At 39.7% G+C, this 16,511-nt stretch overlaps 1 protein-coding gene and 1 long non-coding RNA gene across 33 annotated transcripts in view; one reads left to right on the top strand and one right to left on the bottom strand.

Moving 5' to 3' along the window:
* The window catches only part of Gulp1 (GULP PTB domain containing engulfment adaptor 1), a 269,043-nt gene extending 266,065 nt beyond the window's left edge, over window positions 1–2,978 (bottom strand). For 9 of the 32 annotated variants that reach the window (XM_087565661.1, XM_087565647.1, XM_087565657.1 and 6 more), the window contains exon 1: window positions 2,787–2,978. The gene's annotated coding sequence lies outside the window, so the exon portion shown is untranslated. 32 annotated transcript variants of the gene reach the window in all.
* The window catches only part of LOC148003712 (uncharacterized), a 108,151-nt gene continuing 92,163 nt past the window's right edge, over window positions 524–16,511 (top strand). Inside the window, exons 1-2 of the long non-coding RNA XR_015629494.1 lie at window positions 524–675; window positions 6,128–6,290. This is a non-coding gene — a long non-coding RNA (uncharacterized LOC148003712). The remainder of the gene's footprint in view (window positions 676–6,127; window positions 6,291–16,511) is intronic.

Genomic DNA, 16,511 nt, shown 5'->3' with positions numbered 1-16,511 from the left:
TGTGTGAGAGAGAGAGAGAGAGAGAGAGAGAGAGAGAGAGAGAGATTAATTTGAGAGATTGTGGGAAAAGGAAAGAAGGTGTTAAATCAGAGAGGGAGGAGTAGAAATGATATCAATGCATTAGTACTTTGGTAAGAAATCTCAAAAACATTAAAAATGTAAAAAATAAAAATTTATGATTATAGCTATGATTAAAAGGTAAAAGATAAGTTTACAGAAATATTATTATATATGTATAACAGATATAAAAATCTCAATTTATTCTCATAAACTCAGTGAGAAAACTCATGACCTTTAAAAAAAGCTTTTCATATCACTTCATCTCTTTAGTGACCTTGGGATTGTGTAAAGGAAAGTTTTTTTTGCAAGTGGAAAAACAGAAGACACAGTAAGGAAAGACACTTTACACCGGATGATTCATAAAGTCAATCTCAGAGAGAAGAGTGGCATTTACAACCTCAAACTCTGACGTTCAGAAGGAATACAAACCACATTTGTTTTTTACCATTTACTTCCTACGCCCGCCCCATCCACCTCACTGAGGAACAACGTGAAGGACAGATGAAACACAGCAAAGATAACACAGAAAAGGGTCCAAATTGCAGATACGGCTGTTGGTTCGCCTGAAACTGAGAAAGAAGCAGGAAGCTTGCACCCTGATTTGTCCTTCTTCAGGTAAAAGAGGAAGATTTGCTTATTATGGGGTCACTTCTGTAATACAAGAAAGAAACACTAGATGAATTTTCCACTTTAATTCCATGATCCCAAACCCAAGCTATCTAAAATAACTGAGCTGATCAATTTAGGTGGAAAACCATCTGCTCAGTCCTGGTCTTTCATCCTTTCTGGCCATGAAAACAGAGAAGAAAGATCAAGGCCAAAGAACTGAAGTAGCAGCTAACAAAGGGCATCTGGAGGGGACCCAGTAACAGTGTAAGCACATGCAAAGTGTTGCTATTTCAGAGCGAGGATGAGAAGGATGACATTTCCCTCTAGGCTTTCTTAACTCTCTTTGATACTCAACTGCAGTCTATGCTTAGTTAGTTGTTTTTGTTTTTGTTTTTGTTTTTCCCAAAATGGCTCTTAGCCATCTAAATTTTTCATTTTAAAAGAAACCCCTTATTTAAGCCCCAGTACCACCACCAAGCCCTTCAAATTATGCCCTGCAACTTCCCCAGTCTCTTTCAGGCCTGGCTACTGAGCTCAGTATAGTTTGGCTGCCTGCCAGATTCTTCTCTTCTTTTCTGGACGAACTTGGAAAACGCTCCTGGACAGCTCAAAAAAGAGTTTAATTATGCAATGGAGCAGTACCTTAGCCTCAACGTTGTTTCCAAAAAAAAAAAAAAAAAAGCTATAGGCACCAGTGTCTGACCTCTCCCAATAGATGGGTTTTCTAGCAATTTCTATTTGTTTATGAGGGAGAAGGAGGGAAAGGCTGGCAGAGCAAGCAGGCGATTTACAAATCTGAAAATAATCCAATTCCTTTCAGGATTTCCCACCTCTCATCATTTACTCTGTTTTCTGATTCATGCTCTTTTACGACCTGGTCACCTATATGGACTACATAAAATCACCGGTATCCCGGCCTCTGCAAGTCCTAGAATTAGTAGAGTAACTAGAACTGAAATAGTCTAGAAAGTTTTCATTCTTAAATATTAGTGGAGCATTTTTTTAAAAGCAAGCACAATACAAAGTTATTAAATCTTCCTAATTGATATTATGTTGTCAAACTAACAGACTGAAATAACTGCACGTACATGTCTATCTGCAAACAAAGATAAGCTCCATCAAGAAACTAAGACCCGGTTTGGGAGGAAGGGAGCGCGGGGAGGGTGGGGGGAGGCGGTGTTCCTTGACTTTCCCCCCAACACTTGGGAGTTTCCCCAACAGCAGCTTTATTTTCCTCACTCTACCTTAGCACTCTATTTCTAGCTGCAGCGTCCAGCTTCCTGTTCAAGTCCCATTCTACATTGTAAACACATTCCAAGAAAACTAGACTGCCCAGAGTTCCCTCCTGCAAACAGGGAAATCAGCCCAGCAGCCCCAGGATAGAGAGCCAGCTAGGCTGTGTTCTCCGCCACCACCAGGAGGTGGACCAGAGCAAGCAAGCTTGGCAAGCGGGGGTCCCGTTACCTCCGGCAGAAGCGGCGATCGAACCCGCCTAGCCAAAGGGCAGCCGCATGGACTCCGCTCGAGAGTGTCTGTGTGTTGGGGGGTAGGAGATGGGGGGGGGTGGCCTACCGATGTTGGGCCTTAAAGTATCTGCAGCCCAGTCAGAAGCTCCTTGCTGCCTCCCCGCCCGCTGCCCACATTTTTACAGCGACCCAAACAAAGCGAGACCAGGCTGGAGGAAATTGGCTGCCGGGTCACCTCATTGACCCAGCGATGCCTCCTTTTGCTGGGCAGCCTCTGCTCCACCCACCCGCAGCGGGATGGTCTAGTGTCCCCCCCACCGCTCGCTCCCGGCGCCTGCGCGCCCCCGCCGCACCCAGGCGAAGTTCCTCCTTGGGTCAAGAGGAGGATGCGGCGGGAAGTCGCAGGGCTGGCGTCCCTGGGTGCCCCCATCTTCCTCCGTTACTGCCCACGCTTGCAGCAACAGGTCCCAGCCTCTTTCCCTGCCCGCCGACTCCCTGCGCCTTCGGGGTTTGCATCTACGCAACCTGTAGGCGGCCGCAGACCGGAGCCCTCCTCACCCTCCCGCTAACCGCGCTTTCCTCTCCCGGTCTGTTCCTGGTTCCGCGCCACCTTGCCTTGGCTGGCCCGGCCGGGGACGCTCCGCTTCCTACCCTGCTTTGTAGAGGGATGCGGTCGCTGGGCTGGGTAAAGCACAGGAGCTCCGGGGACCCGGGACCACTGTCGAGTGTCTGTGGCCCTCGGGGAAACTTTGTGCAGGTTCGAAAGGCACTGGGCTCCGGACCTTCCGGCTCTGGTCCTCTCCCTCCTTCTAATCCTTCTCCTAATCCTCTGAAGTCCGAACTGGTGTTGGCGACAGCAGGAGCTGGATCGGGACTCCCAGTTGCTGGGGTTGGGATCGTGGGGCTCCCCCTCTCGGCCAGAAGAAAACTATGGCTCCGTGTGCGCACTTCGACAGGTCTCCTAGGGACCCTGGTAGGGTTTTCTGCAGTAATGCAGAACTGTCCTGCTTTTAAAGGCAGACGTGGAGAGATTAGGGAGTGCAGAAAGAAACCCATTGCCTTACCCAATTCTTATTTCGAACTGATCGAAAACGCGGGCCCCACCCCACTCCCACAGCTCCACGTTTCCTTTTAAACCTCCTCCCAAAGATGCTGTTTCTTAAGAATGTATAACACCTCTGCGGTTTAACAAAAGAGAAAGTGACACAGGAACGGCATAAATATAAGTGATGTGGGCCCGCCCCAGCATCAATCATGATGCTGCAGGAGCTAGACATTTTTCTTTTTTTGTTCTCTTTTAAACTTGGCCTGGATCTTTCTTTACACATAACCCCTTCCCCTACTCCAACACCCCACCCCTCAAAAAAAAAAAAAAAAAAAAAGAAAGAAAAAGAAAAAGAAAAAGAAATAGGACAATTTTCTCGACGGCCACATTCTACTTATTAGCAACTTTTATGCTTACCTCAGACTTCAGAACTTCTGTGTGGAGTTGGGAGGAAAACACAGCAAACCATTCTTAATGAGCCTGGTAAATTTCTAAGTGGAAAAAGACTAAAAACACATCCTCAGGAGAGAGAATCTGGAGCATGAGTGGACTGCTGAGAAAGTTTCTGGGAAGATAATCCTTAACATTTAGTTGACCCAATTCTTGTTTGAATGTGAAAATAAAGGGAAAAGATAAAAAGCAGTTTACTCGGTTAGCATGCATATAGAATCGATGTGCTTTGTAACATGCTATTATTCCAAGCCAGGGCAAAGAGGCAGGCAGAGGGACCTAAATCCATTTCAGTCCCCATTCTTACTCTTTCTGTTTTCCGGGACACTCTTGCTACTCGGTTACAACAGGAGAAAGGACTTAGGTGTTAGAACTCATGACACTCACGTGCACAGGAGTTAAAATGGACCAGTACTAGAGAAAAAAGACAAAAAAAAAAAAAGGTTCTTAAACATCCCATCATATTTTGATGTAATTTGGAGAGTCAGAGATATAGTGGATTCCTCTCCAAAGGTTTTGTAACACAGTGGATCTTTTCTGATACTTGTTCCATTAATAAAGATTCAGCCTCCCAATATTTCCAACAGACACAGTTCTGAGATTATCGTATTCCAATCAAACTCCATAGTTTGGAACCCAAGGTAATGGAGGTTTAGAGATATTAGGTGATTTTTCCTGACACCATGTTTAGATCTCCTGAATTGGGTTCATGGTCTTTTTTCCTTGCTTGCTTTCTCCTTTATCAAAATAAGTAAGCATACATTGAAATGACTGTAGCAGAGGCTGAGTATATAGTTCATGTTATTGACTCCTTGTCTATTGTGCACCATTAAAATAGGCATGGTGACACACACGTGTAATGCCAGCACTCAGGAGCTAGAGTAAGGAAAATGGGAATCATCTTCAGGTATATCACCTTGTTAAAGGAGAGTTTGAGATACATGGAACACTGACTCAAAAGGAAAGAAAAAGGCAAAAGAAAACAAGAAAATTACAACGAAAACACTTATCTGAAGACAAGGCTAATTTTTCTGTAAATAGTTCATGAATAATTACTGGTAACTAAGCAATGCCATTTGCATGATGATCTTTATCAGTATAACTATCACTTAAAAATAAATTGGGCTGGAGAGATGGCTCAGCGGTAAAGAGCACTGACTGCTCTTCCAGAGGTCATGAGTTCAATTCCCAGCAACCACATGGCGGCTCACAACCATCTGTAATGGGGTCTGATGCCCCCTTCTGGTGTGTCTGAAGACAGCTACAGTGAATAAATAAACAAATCTTTAAAAAATTATAAAAAGAAAGAATAAGAAAGTTATTCATATAATACATCATATACCTGCATATACTTGGTATTTTAATGCAATAGTGAAAGGCTCTAGTGTAGAATACTAGACTTCCAAGAATATACCAGCTTAAGAAACAGCAAACCTTTTTCAATTAACAACTGTTCTTAAATATAGGACCAAAGAAAATATCTGGCTACAGAGGTCAACATTATAAACTCTAGTCTACAAACTACTGGAGAGCATGTTCTTTTAGCTATTCACTTGTCTCTACTAGCTTTCAAAAAAGAACATTAAACCCCTTTCTCACTAAACTCCATGTTGAGACTTGTCTGCCTTTACGGAGCTAACATCTGAGTTCTTAGAGCTACAACCCAATGTCCCCCCTCTCGGTTAGAGTCCTCTTTGTAGCCTATTCCTCATCGTCTGATGAAAACCATTTCCTGAGTTAGTTCTCCCTTTAGGCCTGTGTTCCAGATCTATGACAGATCAAAGTTACTACACAGAAAGCATAGTGTTACTACAAAATATATTCAGAACTGGATGGATACTTGAAAAATACATGAGTCTCCACAGCTGTCTCTTTCCGAATATTGCACACAATGCACAGCATCATGTGCTTTTGTAGTTTCTCAGGACATTTAAATCTCTAAATTAATTATTGCTTAGTTATTTTCATTGTCTAACTTTCAAACTGAACTTCTTTATGAACTAGCTTGGAGGTATAAAGATACCGGGTGTTAGAGCCAAGTTTTTATCAGCACTAAACCAAAACTGAACAAAATTTAAAATCAGATCTATAAGAAGGAAGAAGCCAAGGGGAAAAGGTTGTGGAAAACTGGCATGGTATGACTGTAGGCAGTGCCCATTGAATTTTCTCCCAGTTCCATTGGAGAATTCTTACTATTTGTCATGTTGCATACAGACACTCATAAAAATGAGCAGCCTTCTACTAATTTTAAAATTAATGTTCCTGCTCAGGCCAGTTTGCATTTTCGCTTGCTTGAATAAGAAGGAAGTTGACTGACTTTTGTTGCTGCTGGACGTGATGCCACACCCCTGTAGTTTCAGCAAGATAATTTCTGCCACTTACACTTGGACAGGATTTACATCCATCTAGACAGCAAACTTCTGGGTATATCTGTAAGGACGTTTCTCAACAGAGTTAACTGACGTTGAAGATCTTCTCCAAATGTGCACCCTTCCAGGAGCACCAGACTCCATACAAAGGGAGAAACAAAAGAAAGAAGCTGAGCACAGCTAGTTAGTCCCCGTCTGTTTCCTGACTGAAGATGTAACTTGATCAGCCTACTTGTCATGCTGCTGCAGCCTCGATGTCTTCACTTCCAGGAGGGACCGTAGTCTCAAAGTGTGAGTAAAAGGAACTCTTTCTTTGAGCTGTTTCTGTTCAGTGTTTTGTAACAAGAGTGAAAAATGTAACTAGTGCAGTAAGTTTGCAGCCAGCCTGGGGTACATGGAAATCCTAGCTAAGAAAGAAAGGAGGGAGGGAGGGAGGGCAAAGAAAGGAAGGGGAAAGGAAGCAAAAGAGAACAACAGTAAGTTGAAACAAATGCCATCTTACAATAAAACAAAGCAAACTTTAACTGATTGTTTCGCACTATATTCCTGCAAATGCATTCTATAAAGTAGCTCATAATTCATTCTGAAAGAAAAAAAAAAAACAACAAAACACCCCAAGATGGAATTAAGACCTCAGACTCTGTCTCAGTTGAAACAAGAGACCTGTCTTAAAGACAGCAATGGCCAGTATCCTTTTCACTCCTGAGCACACTCTGGTTCCAGAGTTAACGGGGGTTTATCTGCCGCTTTAACCCACTTTCTAGAAGAACTGATTTATTTTGGTCTTCCTGATGAAAAATGAAGCATGATTTTTATGAAAATAATTAACAGATGCAAGTGCAAAAGAGGAAGTAAACAGCATCCATTTTCTTACCATCAAGAAAGCCCATTGCCAGCATTTATTCTGCACTCCCAAGGCTTTGCTGAAGTCTCTGAGATACTCCAAAAATATTACCCATGAAATGTAGTAGTATCTGATTACTTCTCAATCTTTTTGGTTATGTTTATAAAGAATTTCACCAAAATTAATCTCACACACACACACACACACACACACACTTTTCATCTTCCCATATTGTTTTGTTTTGATTTGTTAAGTATAAAGCTTTATCATTTACCCGCACAAAATGGTCAATACCACATACTAACTGAATGATATATTCATTATCTAGTGATTTTAGAATTCAGCCCAATCCTGGTCAAATAATGTTGAAGATAGAACGTGTAAAATGTTCTCTTTCCATAAGGGAAAACAGCCATGTTTTCTTTTTAGTCAAGTTTGTAAGATCTGTGATCCTGAAGAAAGGCACATCTTTTCTAGATACAAATTCAGCCTCAGCTTCTAGGCAAGCATTTACAGGGCTTGCTTGAAGGAGCCAGTATTCCTGAAATCATGATACAAGACATCAGAGCATTTTTTTCATTTAATTACTATAGTATTCAGACAATCGAAAATTATCTATTACCTCAGCCTTTGATCGTTGAGCATATCTATTGCACTAATTTTTTTCCCGTTATTTCTTCTTCCATTCAAAGTTTCATCATATTCTTTCCAGCCTACAGTTTCAGCTGATCTTTGGAATCAGTCTTATCACATCTTTCTCTTTTCTACCTTTGACCACCCCATACTCTTCTGTTAGAATTGTATTAATCTTACATATCACTTGAAACATTTCATTATTTAATTCTTCTTTTGATCCGGAAAAAGGATGCTTTTCCATTTTGAACGGACCTGACTTCTGCAGCTATGCGTCTTGTACCTTTGTCTCCCAGCTATAAGGTCATAACCTTTGTTGAGTACTGCAAGAACAAGCAACAGTTATACAATGGGGGAAATGAGAGAAGGCACAGGTCTGGATACAATCACCTTTTGGATTCAGTTCAGCTCATGAGCATCCTAGACTGGAATGATCTTACATTAAATCAAACTACCAGATCCTACATAGGAAATGCATGTGTTATGCCTGGGATTGGTATCCTAAGAATGCATTCTTGCCTCAAGGAATGCAGGGTTAGAAAGTTTGCTCTAACCAGTATCTCTGTGAGAAACTGATAGTTTTAAAAAACATATTGCTACCATATTCCAAATGCAATAATATTCCCAATGAAAGATTTATTTATAGATAGAATTGTTCTTTTCCTCGAAAGATTACAATTATTATTAGACTAATAATTTCATAATTTTCTATAACATTCTATATCACAGTTTATCCATTCCCAGTGAAAAGCCCTGAAAGAAAAGCAGAGGAAAGCAAAATGCCTTACGTGCTTCAGATTGACACTGTGTGATTTAGGAAAATTTTACCACACTTTAAAATGCAAAGGTGACTTTGACTCCAAACACAATTAAAAACCTTCACTCTCTAGTGTTTTTCCATTTCCCTGTTAAAATAATTCTCCGGCTTTTCTGTAAAAGGTGATCTGTGCACGGATTGCAAGAATAGGGCCATGTCTTGTTGCTTCTGAGTCAACAGTCTCTCTAGGCAGCAATCTGAGAATACACAGAGATAAGTGCTATCAGCTTGATGGAAACCGGTTGGTTTACAAAGAGTGTGACTACCGTGAACTGCCTGAAGCAATTTCACTACCACACAAATCCTTTACATAAACTGACTGCAAGAATGATCAGCTTGTGACCTAAAAACAAACTAGTAAATGTTGGTAAATGTTTTAACGTGAACTCTCAAGTCTACTTTGTCTTCAGTTTTTTCATAGTTCTACTGAGTTATGAGTTTGGGGAAGAAACACTACAGAATTTGAGTGTCATTGTTGCATAAATAATAGGGATGCATGAGGAGAGTTCATATGGGTTGTGCCAAGATTTACGGTTGTGGCTGCCAGTTTCTCCACTGTAAAATTAATATTTTCCCTTTATAATTAATAATTGGGAGGACATACTTCAAAAATATGAAAGTATTCTGTTTCACCTAAAACTTTTCTCCAATACTCTTAACATGTATTGGCAGATGGTTCCTGTAGTGATTACTACTATAGTGTTCTAGTGAAATCTTTTCTATTTTCTTTCATAAGTTTTACATTTTTAATTGAAATTATTTTGTAAGAAAGAAATGTTTCTTTCCTCTGTAGGCAGTCACATTTGAAGTTCAGTTTAGTTCACATATAAAACACTATCACTTGCCTCCTGTTAAGAATCAGGGGTGGGAGCCATCAGATTTTTCAGGGAAGCGCTATCATTAATTCCTCTACACTCAGTGAAGTGAGAACTTCAATCACCAAGTACTAAGCAGAGATGAGAGAGATGATGATTAATAAGCCTTGTCACTCAGAGTCCAGTAGATGGAAACCCATCAAGTAAATAATGAATAAACAACACGGGTTAGGCACTAAAATAGGAGAGCATTCTTTCATGTTCCAGGGCGGGGCATGCGAACAACTTAGAACCTAGTCACAGGTTCAAAGTGTGCTCTAAATTTAGAAAGGGTATTGGGTATGTGGCAGGCCACAAAGATGGAAGACACACTCAGGGCAGAACAAGTAGCACATGAATTGAATCGCCTAAAGACACAACAAAAACAAAAAAGTTCGAACAGCCTTGTGCATAGATAAGCAGAATGAGGATTGATCTTCTTGAAGGAAATGGAAGCTACTGAGAATCTTAACATAGGATAATTTATCCTGTTGACAAAAATAGAAATCATCCTGGTAACAGCTGAAACAGGCTATTGAAGCTAAGTGACATTGAACATGGGGATGACGATTAAGGGAGTTGTGTTCTCTTATTATTCAACTCTATGTCCACAGGTATCTGAGCTGCTAAATACAAGAGGGAATGAGAAATATAGTTATCTGCTTTACTAGGAAAATGTTTAATGATATGATCTTATGGAGTTGAAGTTTGATTTATGTCTATAAATTTTGAACCCTGATTACAGTTTGTTGCCATTTTTTAGAGACTCCCTTTAGGAATTCAAATTCTGCTGACACTTAAGAAGAGTGAAAGACGTAGTATGACTATGGGTTATTTGGTTCTCTAGAGTCTAACTTCTTGAGTATTTTATATACTAGATATTAGCCCTCTATTGGATATAGGATTGGTAAAGAACTTTTCCTAAGCTGTAGGGTTTTGGTTTATCCTGAAGACAGTGTCCTTTGCCTTACAGAAGCTTTGCAATTGTCTGAGATCCCATTTGTCTATGGTTGATTTTAGAGCCTGGGCCATTGGTATTCTGTTCAGAAAACCTGTGTCAGTGTGTTCGAGGCTCTTTCCTGCTTCCTCTTCTATTAGATTCAGTGTATCTGGTTTTATGTGGAGTCCTTGATCAACTTAGACTTGAGCTTTGTACAAAAACACAACAATGAGAAAATTTGCATTCTTTTACATACTGAACACCACTTGAGCTAGCATTATTTTTTGAAAATGCTGTCCTTTTTTCACTTGTTCGTTTTGGCTTCTTTGTCAAAAATCAGGTGACCATAGGTGGTGAATTTAATTCTGGGTCTTAAATTCTACTCCATTGATCTACCTGCCTGTCTCTGTAGCAATGTTATGTGGTTTTTATGACAATTACTTTGTTGTACAACTTGAGGTGGGGATAGAGATTGCCCCAGTAGTTCTCTTATTGTTGAGAAAGTTTAGCTATACTGAGATTTTTGTTGTTCCAAATGAATTTTAGAATTGCTCTTTCTATCTCTATGAAGAATTGTGTTGGAATATTGATGGAGGTTACATTGAATCTGTAGACTGTTTTTGGTAATGTGGCCATTTTTACCATATTAATACTCCCAATCCAGAAGCATAGGAGATTTTTCCATCTCCTAAGGTCTACTTGGATCTCTTTCTTGAAAGACTTAAAGTTCTTATCATAGAGAGCTTTTACTTGTTTGGTTAGAGTCACACCAAGATATTTTATATTACCTGTGATTGTTGTGAAGGGTGTACTTTCCCTAATTTCTTCCTCAGCTCATTTGTTTTTTGAGTAGGGGAAGGCTGCTGATTTGTCAGAATTAATTTTGTATCTAGACACTTTGCTGCAGTTGTTCATCAGATGCAGAAGTTCTCTTGTGGAATTTTTGGGATCATTTAAGCATACTATCCTATCATCTGCAAAGAGTGAAATTTTGAATTCTACCTTTCCAATTAGTATCCCTTTGATCTCCTTCTGTTGTCTAATTGCTCTGGCTAGAACTTCAAGTACTCTATCGAATAGATATGGAGAGAAAAAACAAACAAAAAAGCAAATACATCCAAGAGGAATAGATGGAAGGAAATAATCAAACTCAGGACTGAAATCAACTAAGTAGAAACAAAGAGAACCATAGAAAGAATCAACAAAACCACAAGCTAGTTCTTTGAGAAGAAGGGGGCTGGGGGATGGGATACAGGGATTATGGATGGGAAACCTAAAAAGAGGATAACATTTGAAATGTAAATTTTAAAAGTCGATAAAAATGTAAAAAGAAATAAAAAATAAAAGAAATAATTACTAACAAAAACTGTATTGCTTTAGAGTAGTGGATTATATAATAGAGGAACTTTTGAAACTATAAACATATCACACAATTAGTAAAATATAAGGTTTTTTATAACTGTAATTGATACATCTACCCTAATCTCTCTAGTTTTTTTGGTCTTTTGGTTGTTGGAAAATCTTCTGCCTCAGCACCTGGAGTGCTGAGATTACAGGCTAGGGAAACCATTACTGTCCTTTTTACATCTTAAAAGTTGGATATTGCAAAGAATGTTACCTAACAGTCGAAATTAGCCAAGGTTAAAAACGTGTATTTTTGCTCAAGAATTAGTGGACAATGAACGATATAAGAAAAGCAAACTAGTATAGAATTCCACAACTGGTCAAGATGCAAAGACTAGCTAACCGGGGGCTGCCTAGACCCAAATGAGGTATCTATTCCACGGCCTACATGCCTGAGGCTCAGAGAAGATGTGGGAAGAAGTGGGCAGGGGATTTGTACAAACCTGAAGACTGTGATGACTATTGTGGGGACGACAGACTGTCTTCTGATAGGACAGGGAAGTTGCTGAACAAAACCTGCAAAGACACCTCCACTTGCCATGCCAACATGAATAAAGGGAAATTTCGAAAGCCTCATCTTTAGATGAAGAGCCAGGGGCTGCTGAAGAAGGAAGATTCAGTTGTTGTTTGTTTTGTTATTTCAGGAAGGAGATAACACCTAAGTGCTTAGCTATAAACATATGCAAGCTTGCAACACTAATTGAACATGCAAGGTTGTATGTAGACAGACACACACACACACACACATACACATGCACGTACACACACACACACACACACACACACACACACAAACCACATACACATCTACCTATACACACAAAACAAAAATAGAAAAGGTCTCAAATTCAAAAGAACGCAGGTGAAACTACACCCTTAAAAAAGCAAGAAAGTAATCTTCATGCAACAAACCCAAAAGAAGAGAGGCACACAAACATTATTCTGCTTGTAACAACCAAAATAACAGGAAAGAACAATCACTATGCCTTCATATCTCTTAACATCAATGGACCTAATTCCCTAATAAAAAGATATAGATAAAGAGACTAGATACATAAAGAGGACCTAGCATTTTTCTGCATAGAGGAATCACACCCCAATGACAAAGACAAACATGATCTCAGAGTAAAAGGCTGGAAAACAATTTTCCAAGTAAATGGTCCCAAGAAACAGGATGGAATAGCCATTCTAACATCAAGTAAAATCGATTTTCAACAAAACTTATCAAAAAAGATAGCTATTCATTGCTACATATGCAGTTGGAGCCCAGGGTCAGTCCATGTATAGTCTTTGGGTAGTGGCTTAGTCCCTGAATGCTCTGGTTGGTTGGCATTGTTGTTCATATGGGGTCTCAAGCCCCTTCACCTCTGTCAGTCCTTTTTCTGATCCTTTCATATTCATCACAGGAAGAATCCACCAAGATGAACTCTCAGTCTTGAATATCTTTGCTCCAAATGCAAGGGCACCTGCATTCATAAAACAAAGCTTTTTAAAACCAAAGCACACATTGTACAATAATAGTGGGAGACTTCAAAACCCCACTCTCATCAATGGATAGATCATGGAAACACAAACTAAACAGAGACATAGAGAAACTAACAGAAGTCATGAAGCAAATGGACTTAACAGATATCTTTAGAACATTTCATCCTAAAACAAAAAGATTATACCTTCTTCTTAGCACCTCATGGTGCCTTCTCCAAAAGTGACCATATAATCAGTCACAAAATAGGCCTCAACAGATACAAGAAGATTGAAATAATCCCATGCATCCTAACAGATCACCACAGACTAAGGCTGGTCTTCAATAACAACAAGAACGTCATAAAGTCCACATAGACATGGTAGTTGAATAATGCTCTACTCAATGATAACTTGGTCAAGGAAGAAATAAAGAAAGAAATTAAAGACTTTTTTTTCTATTTCCTCCTTGGTTCATTTTATACTTTTTTCCATCTTTATTAAACTGGGTATTTCTTATTTACATTTCAAATATTATTCTCTTTCCCAGTTTCCAGGTCAACATCCCCCTAACCCCTCCCCCTCCCCTTCTATATGGGTGTTCCTCTCCCCATCCTCCACCCATTACTGCCCTCCCCCCAAGAATCCCATACACTGGGGGTCCAGCCTTGGCAGGACCAAGGTCTTCCCCTTCCACTGGTGACCTTACTAGGCTATTCATTGCTACCTATGAGGTCAGAGTCCAGGGTCAGTCCATGTATAGTCTTTGGGTAGTGGCTTAGTGCCTGAACACTCTGGTTGGTTGGCATTGCTGTTCATATGGGGTCTCAAGTCCCTTCAGCTCTTTCAGTCCTTTCTCTGATTCCTTCAACAGGGGTGCCATTCTCAGTTCAGTGGTTTGCTGCTGGCATTCGCCTCTGTATTAGCTGTATTCTGGCTGTGTCTCTCAGGAGAGATCTACATCCGGCTCCTGTCGGCCTGCACTTGTTTGCTTCATCCATCTTATCTAATTGGGTGGCTGTATATGTATGGGCCACATGTGGGGCAGGCTCTGAATGGGTGTTCCTTCAGCCTCTGTTCTAAACTTTGCTTCCCTATTCCCTCCCAAGGGTATTCTTGTCCCCCTTTTTACAGAAGGAGTGAAGCATTCGCATTTTGGTCATTCTTCTTGAGTTTCATGTGTTCTGTGCATCTAGGGTAATTCAAGCATTTGGGCTAATATCTACTTATAATGAGGGCATACCATGTGTGTTTTTCTGTGATTGGCTTACCTCACTCAGGATGATATTTTCCAGTTCCATCCACTTGCTATGAATTTCTTTCTTTGGGGGCTTGAAGTTCTTATCATACAGACGTTTCACTTGCTTGGTTAAAGTCACACCGAGGTATTTTATATTATTTGGGACTATTATGAAGAGTGTTGTTTCCCTAATTTCTTTCTGAGCTTGTTTCTCTTTTGTGGGGAGGAAGGCTACTGATTTATTTGAGTTAATTTTATACCCAGCCACTTTGCTGAAGTTGTTTATCAGCTTTAGTAGTTCTCTGGTGGAACTTTTGGGATCACTTAAATATACTATCATGTCATCTGCAAATAGTGATATTTTGACTTCTTCCTTTCCAATCTGTATCCCATTGATCTCCTTTTGCTGTCTGATTGCTCTGACTAAAACTATGAGAACTATATTGAATAAGTAGGGAGAGAATGGGCAGCCTTGTCTAGTCCCTGGTTTTAGTGGGATTGCTTCAATTTTCTCTCCATTTAGTTTAATATTAGCTACTGGTTTGCTGTATATGGCTTTTACTATGTTTAGGTATATGGACCTTGAATTCCTGTTTTTTCCAGGACTTTTATCATGAAGGGTGTTGAATTTTGTCAAATGCTCTCTCAGCATCTAATGAAATGATCATGTGGTTTTTATCTTTCAGTTTGTTTATGTAGTGGATTACGTTGATGGTTTTCCATATGCCTGGGATGAAGGCTACTTAATCATGATGGATGCTTGTTTTGATGTGCTCTTGGATTCGGTTTGCCAGAATTTTATTGAGTATTTTTTGCTTCTATATTCATAAGGGAAATTGGTCTGAAGTTCTCTTTCTTTGTTGGGTCTTTGTGTGGTTTAGGTATAAGAGTAATTGTGGCTTCATAGAAGGAATTCGGTAGTGCTCCATCTGTTTCAATTTTGTGGAATAGTTTGGATAATATTGGTACGAGGTCTTCTATGAAGGTCTGATAGACTTCTGCACTAAACCCATCTGGACTTGGGCTCTTTTTGGTTGGGAGACCTTTAATGACTGCTTCTATTTCCTTAGAAGTTATGGGGTTGTTTAACTGGTTTATCTGTTCCTGATTTAACTTCGGTACCTGGTATCTGTCTAGGAAATTGTCCATTTCCTGCAGATTTTCAAGTTTTGTTGAATATAGGCTTTTATAGTAAGATCTGATGATTTTTTGAATTTCCTCTGAATCTGTAGTTATGTCTCCCTTTTCATTTCTGATTTTGTTAATTTGGACACACTCTCTATGTTCTCTCATTAGTTTGGCTAACGGTTTTTCTATCTTCTTGATTTTCTCAAAGAATCAGCTTTTGGTTCTGTTGATTCTTTGTATGGTCCTTTGTGTTTCTACTTGGTTGATTTCAGCTCTGAGTTTGATTATTTCCTGCCTTCTACTCCTCCTGGGTGTATTTGCTTCTTTTTGTTCTAGAGATTTTAGGTGTTCTGTCAAGCTGCTGACATATGCTCTCTCCTGTTTCTCTCTGCAGGCACTCAGCGCTATGAGTTTTCCTCTTAGCACAGCTTTCATTGTGTCCCATAAGTTTGGGTATGTTGTACCTTCATTTTCATTAAATTCTAAGAAGTCTTTAATTTCTTTCTTTATTTCTTCCCTGACCAGGTTATCATTGAGTAGAGCATTGTTCAACTTCCATGTATATGTGGGCGTTCTTCCCTTATTGTTATTGAAGACCAGCTTTAGCCCGTGGTGGTCTGATAGGACACATGGGATTATTTCTATCTTTCAGTATCTGTTGATGCCTGTTTTATGACCAATTATATGGTCAATTTTGGAGAAAGTACCATGAGGAGCTGAGAAGAAGGTATATCCTTTTGTTTTAGGATAGAATGTTCTATATAAATATCTTTTAAGTCCATTTGGTTCATGATTTCTCTTAGCCTGTCTATGTCTCTGTTTAATTTCTGTTTCCATGATCTGTCCATTGATGAGAGTGCGGTGTTGAAATCTCCTACTATTATTGTGTGAGGTGCAATGTGTGCTTTGAGCTTTAGTAAGGTTTCTTTCATGTATGTAGGTGCCCTTGTATTTGGAGCATAGATATTTAGAATTGAGAGTTCATCTTGGTGGATTTTTCCTTTGATGAATATGAAGTGTCCTTCCTTATCTTTTTTGATGACTTTTAGTTGAAAATCGATTTTATTCAATATTAGAGTGGCTATTCCAGCTTGCTTCTTCAGACCATTTGCTTGGAAAGTTGTTTTCCAGTCTTTCACTCTGAGGTAGTGTCTGTCTTTGTCTCTGAGGTGTGTTTCCTGTAGGCAGCAG

Source organism: Rattus norvegicus, chromosome 9 (assembly GCF_021556685.1).
Source record: "Rattus norvegicus strain SHRSP/BbbUtx chromosome 9, alternate assembly SHRSP_T2T, whole genome shotgun sequence".
Taxonomy (NCBI): Eukaryota; Metazoa; Chordata; class Mammalia; order Rodentia; family Muridae; genus Rattus; species Rattus norvegicus.
The sequence above is the reverse complement of the archived record's forward strand: the minus strand, read 5'-3'. Positions and strand labels throughout refer to the sequence as shown.